Raw genomic sequence first — 6,613 nt, forward strand, 5'->3', positions numbered from 1 at the left:
ATATGAGCAAGGGCATCTGCACACTGATTAGCTTCTCAAAAAATATGCTTGATAGTGTAGTCCATTCAGGAGGTAAGGAATTTGATGTTTTCCACAAGAGCATGGTAAGGGCAGTTTGGGTGAGTTCTATTTCATCTGTTGGCCTTAGTTGCTTCTGATGCTTTGTAATTTTTTGCTTTGTTTTTCCATTTAAAAAAAAAAGTGAAAATGTTATGATTTAGGAAGTTTTGGATTCAGTTAGCTCAGTTGGCAGTTGAAATTCAGGAATTCAGTTCGAGAGGAAGAATTAGTTTGAGAGATTGTTTGATTGTTGGGGGGGGGGGGGTGGTTAGTTAGTTGGTTAGGAGGTTTGTTAGGTAGTATTGGATAGGGTTATTCCAACTGTATATAGCTACGGTTGATGGGGGAAAAGGAGGGATTGGACTGTAATCAAGTTTTATGAGAAAAGGATGAATGGACTCCAAATTTAGTTTTTCATTTTCTCTCTTTTTTTTCTTCAATTACTGCTTTCTTTTTTCATAGTCATATTAATAAATTTATGATTTAGAAAGTTTTGGATTCAGCAGTTGAAATTCAAGAATTCAGGTTGAGAGGAAGAATTAGTTTGAGAGATTGTTTGATTGTTGGGGGGTTAGTTAGTATTGGATAGGGTTATTCCAGCCATATATAGCTACGACTCCCAATCCGAAGATCTCACCCCTCCCCAAATAAATGTTTAGAAATTTGTGAAGTCAACAAAAATTTCATAGATAAAAAATGTATTTAAATCCAAATTACCATGACAAATAATGGCAACCATGTAAAATATCAGTAATGCTACAGACTCCCAGTTGGGGTGACCCCCAGTGACCCCCCAGTGCCACGTGTCGGCCTGGGGTGGCTGGAAACTCAAAAAAAAAAAAAAAAAAAATTGTTTTTTTGGACCAATGGGAAGGGACCCCCAGTACCCCCACTGGGGGTCCAAATCTTTATTCGTAAAATATAGGGCAATGATAGAGATCACTAAAAATGGTGCTCTAAAACAATCACTAATGATGTGGCATCTATTTTTTTTTTTAAAAAAAAAAAATAGACACAACAATATTGTGGCAGTGGGTGGAACTCACTGCTACATCATTAGTGGTGGCACTAATTAGTGCTCTTACTCATTTTTCGTAAAATATATTGCCTAAAATTTTCTTACATTATTTAAAACTGTATATTAGATCTCTTCTTGATCTTTTCCTTTGGAATCTTCTTTCATTATTTAAAATTGTATACTAATATTTGCACTTTATTTTCTACCTAAAATACGCCGGTGTCGTTTGGTAATACTTAGGTTTTTAATTTTCTGTTTATATTTATAAAAATTTTAAAAACTCAAATAAAAATTTGTTTGGTAAATTTTTGATTTATAAATGTTAACAATACTGTATTATTGATTGATATATATTTTGATGTATTACAAGATTGATGAATTACAATTCCTATACAATCTATATATAGAAGAAAATGTGGTAGTAGGTGTAGTGGAGGTGATAGTGGGTTAGGTGAAGTGGAGTGTGTGGTGAAGTGGAGGTAGGTGAAGTGGAGTGTGTAGTGGAGTAGGTGAAGGTAAAGATGGGAAATTCTAACAGCCCCCCGCAAACTCAAGGAGGAGAGAAACTAACCAACTTGAGTTTGGAGAGAGTAACAAAACAAGAAAATACATAAAAATAAAAAAAGGATAGGAGACACTGTATGGTCGTGTCTGACCGGTGGTGAAGACACTGTATGGGGTGTCATAACGGTGTAGAGGACACTGTATGGTGGTGTCAGACCGATGTAGAAGACAGTTTATGGGGTCATGTCGGACCGTTGTAGAAGACAGTTTATGGGGTCATGTCGGACCGTCGTAGAAGACAGTTTATGGGGTCATGTCGGACCGTTGTAGAAGACAATGTTGTGACAGTTTACGGAGTCTTGCTGGACCCTTGTAGAAACTAACCGGAATCAATGTCGGGACAGGTTACAGGGTCTTGTCGGACCCTTGTAGAAACTAACCGGAATCTATGTCGGGACAGTTTACAGAGTCTTGTCGGACCCATAAAGGAGCTAACCGGAATCAATGTCGGGACAGTTTACAGAGTCTTGTCGGACCCATAAAGGAGCTAACCGGAATCAATGTCGGGACAGTTTACAGAGTCTTGTCGGACCCATTAAAAAATCGCATCCTCAAAAGGTGCGCTCAATTTTGTAAAAAGGCGTGCCATCAAAAGGCGTGCCCAATTCATCAAAAGGTGTGCCGGACATGATGGCGAGGCACGTGGGCGCCTTGGCTTGCGTGCCAGTTTGTCGGCTAGTGGCAAGAGGCGCGCGATGCGCGTGGCTGGCCCTGGCTATTTAAAACAAGGTTGAGGCGAAGGCTGTGCATACGAGTCTGAAACCTCTGAACGCTCGGAGAGCTTGGCTCTGCAAAGCTTGAAACACCCGGAAACCAACCCTTCGCTGAAACACTTAGCAACTCAAAAAACATGGCCTCTTCTTCCCGTCCAGTTACCCAGAACCTGCTCACGCTCTTTCCAGAACTGAACGAGCCCACAAGAGAAATAACTGGTGCGGTGGCCAGTGAACCGCAACCAAACACCTCTGGTTTTGCTCCATTGAACTTTCCGATGCGGTCGGTGGAGCAAAAAATGGCGATGCAAACTGATATTGAGGCTAATCAGTATACTCTGAAGTCATGCGTGGAAACCATGACGGCGGTCACAAATTTGTCGAACCGGCTGCAGAGTAGGACAAATGAGGTGCAGCATTTAAACTCCCAGCTGGCTCTGCTCCAACGCATGTATAAGGATGCGCGAGCAGAGATAAGCGTGCTAAGGGCAGAAAACAAGGAGCTGAAGCGGAAGGCCACCGTGATGTTCCGATTTGGAGGTCCTCCATATGCTGCAGTGGAGGAGTATGGGGGAGTGAACGTGCTTGGTGGACAAGGAAGTTCCGAGGCAGCACCGTCAAGGACCGCCCAGGACGGAGGCAAAAAGAAGAGACCGGCGGCAGAGTAGGTCGGTGGGTGGCCGTCTGCAGAAAAGAAAACAAAGCTGTGGTTGGTGTGATGTGTTGTGTATTTGTGTTGTTGGTGTGTTGTTGTTTTTTTTTTTTTTTTTTTTTTTTTTTTTTTTTTTGTGGAAAATGTGGATCGGGGTTGATCCCGATATGAATAAAATGAGTGTATTGTGCAAATCCGAATGGCGTGAAGGGACAAGATGGAGCACAAAAATTAAACTGGAATGAATTTTTTTTTTTTTTTTTTTTTTTTAATAAAATAAAATAATAATAATAATAAAAAATGCCATAAAAGGGATCAAATAGCACATGGGTTCTGAGGTTTTTTTTTTTTTTTTTTTTTTTTTTTTTTAATAATAAAATAAAATAATAAAATAAAAAAAGTGTCATAAAAGGGATCAAAAAAGTGTGGACGGTGGATGCAAAGTGAGGAGAGATGATTATGTTTTTTTAAAAAAAAAAGGCACCACCATCGTGAGCTAAGGGACTCGATTACTGGTCCCAATGTCTGGTCCACAGCTTTGTTCCACAGCTTTGTTCCACTAGTGGGCAAGAAAAAAATCCAAACGAAATCTCTTTTCAAAAAATAGGCTCTCCCATCTGAGAATGAGTGGTGAATTGAGATTGGGTGTCTGAAATGGATTTGTAGCTTTTGCACAGCAACTCTTGCATGACTGATATGGGCACCTGGTGTCTATTCACCAATAGCTTTCCTTCACAACGGCGAAGAGAGAGAGAGAAAAATGTCTCAGAATGGCAAATTAATGCCGAATCTGGACCAGCAAAGCACCAAAGTCCTTAATCTGACTGTTCTTCAGCGAATCGATCCTTTTGTCGAAGAAATTCTCAGCACTGCAGCTCATGTCACCTTATATGAATTCAACATCGATCTAAGCCAATGGAGTCGCAAGGATAGAGGTAAACCGAAGGGAGAGAGAGATCAGTACCCCTCCCCTCCCCTGTGTATGTTGTCTTGAGTGAGGTATGGTGTGTCTCTCAATATCGAGAGATCTGCGGCAAATGTCATAGATGGCCTCATGGTCGAGGAGTACAGTTCAACAACAGAGGTGGAGATCTGGGGAGATGGCCGGACACCGCCGCGATCTACATGTTCGGCAGCAACCGCCGGCAGCGCCATGTACTTGCCATGGCGCGGGTCGCATTCACCATCATAGAAGACGGTTCGAATGCACTGTTGGTGATCTCTGCAACCGAGAGTTGCTCGTGGTAGGCCTTTTCTGCAGAGATAACAGGGGCATATGAAGAAAGCATGAAATGAATTCTTGGGTATGGGACCAAATTGGTCTGGAACTCGTTCACATCCACATTCAGAGCTCCATCGAAACGAAGAGAAGCAGTCAGCGATGAAATCACCTGAGAGACGAGCCTGTTGAGATTGGTGTAGGTGGGACGCTCAATGTCAAGGGAGCGCCTGCATCATACAATCTATATCTATAAAGAGAATTCTAGCGGACTAGGTTGAGGTCCGGCGGGCGGCCAAGGCGAAGTTGCCGCCCGCCGGTGAAGCAAAAATACTAGGTTCTAAACCTGCTCTGATACCATGTTAACAATACTGTATTATTGATTGATATATATTTTGATGTATTACAAGATTGATGAATTACAATTCCTATACAATCTATATATAGAAGAAAATGTGGTAGTAGGTGTAGTGGAGGTGATAGTGGGTTAGGTGAAGTGGAGTGTGTGGTGAAGTGGAGGTAGGTGAAGTGGAGTGTGTAGTGGAGTAGGTGAAGGTAAAGATGGGAAATTATCAATGGTCTCAATTTATAAATTTAGCCAAAAAATGAAAATATAAAAAATGAGTTTACGTTTTGAGTTTTTTTTTTTTTTTACCACCCAACAATAGCCACTACCTGTCACCATTTTCTGCCACTATTTTTTACCATCGTCTTCTGCCACTACCCCCAACTACCCACCCCCCACCACCACCCGCCACCCACTTGCCACCCACCACCCACCTGCCATCAACTCACTACCACCACCCATCTCTCGCCGCCGCCGCCACCGCTACCACCACCACCACCCACGACCCGCTACTACCATCCACCGCCCGCCACCACCACTCACCACCACTAGCGACCTGCCACCCACCCGCCACCACCACCCATCACCATCATCCGCCCTCCACTTGCCATCACCACCTGCCACCACCACCACCACCCACTCTCGACCACCAACCACCGTCACCCACCTATCTCCCACCACCACCACCACTCGCCACCTACCCGCCACCACCACCCACCACCCATCACCAACCGTCATCCGTTACTTACCAACCACCATCACCCGCCACCACCACCACCACCATCCACTCGCTACCACCTGTCACCGTCGCCCACACACCCACCACTACTACCACCACCCGCCACCACCCGTCATCTGCCACTCACTTGCCACCATCACCCGCCACCGTCACCCACCCACCCGCCACCACCACTCACCATCCATTATCACCACTTTCTACCACCGTCTTCCGCCGCCGCCGCCGCCACCACCTGCCACTTGCCACCATTTTTCACCACCGGCTTCTGCCACCATCACCTACCACCTGCCACCATTTTTCACCACCGTCTTCCGCCACCACCATCCGCCATCATTTTCCACCATCGTCTTCTGCCGCCACCACTCGTCTCCACCCACCACCCGTCACCACTTGTCATTTCTTACTTTTTTTATATTTTTAAATTTTTTTAAACATTTTGTCTAAACCAAACGCGTTTGTAGTTTATGTTTTTCAAAAAATAAACAAAAATCAGTTTATAAAATTTTTGTAAATATAAACTGAAAACGTAAATGTTACCAAACAGGTCACAAATATAAAATTTAAAATCATCTTCTCAGTTTTTTAAAAAAATTTTATTACGATCTGACTTTTTTTTTTTAGAAAATGAGTGGGAACTTTAATTAGAGCTATCACTAATGATATGACAGTGGCTCCCACTCACTGCCACAGTATGTGTTGTGTCTGATTTTTTTTTTTTTTTTTCTTTTCTTTTCTACTTCATTAGTGGTGGATTTAGAGCTACCAAATTAGTAGTCTCTAGCATGATTGCTTTTTTTTTTTTTTTTTTTTTTTTTTTGGTGCTACAAGCTGTTCAATATCCCAGACCACCCTCTATATATTTTTCAATGCGCTAAAAATATTGGAAAAACAGTACTTGAGCCCTTCCTTTTCAGCACATTCACTGTGGATCTTTCCAAATTATCCAATATTTCTTTTTCTAAGAGTTATTTCTCTTTTTTTTTAATGAACTATCAATAACACCTATCTGCATGTATGGTAGATCATTTTGTCGGACTCTTCAAAAATATCATTTATACACAAAAAGCAGGTCGATCCAACATTCGTAATCAATTTAATTTATCTTATTTATCACTAAAAAATAAATGATTTACTTTTAAGAACACACTTGTCTTTCATTTTTTAGAAATAAATATAATAAAAATATCAAATCGATCTAATTTTTATGTAAATAATATACATAAAAGATTGTACAAAATGAAAATAAGATTATTTAAACAGGACTTATGTAGGTTTCTCGTGTCTAAATAACATCTTTCAATT

This window comes from Camellia sinensis, chromosome 3 (genome assembly GCF_055761805.1).
Source record: "Camellia sinensis isolate YWXY chromosome 3, ASM5576180v1, whole genome shotgun sequence".
Lineage (NCBI taxonomy): Eukaryota > Viridiplantae > Streptophyta > Magnoliopsida > Ericales > Theaceae > Camellia > Camellia sinensis.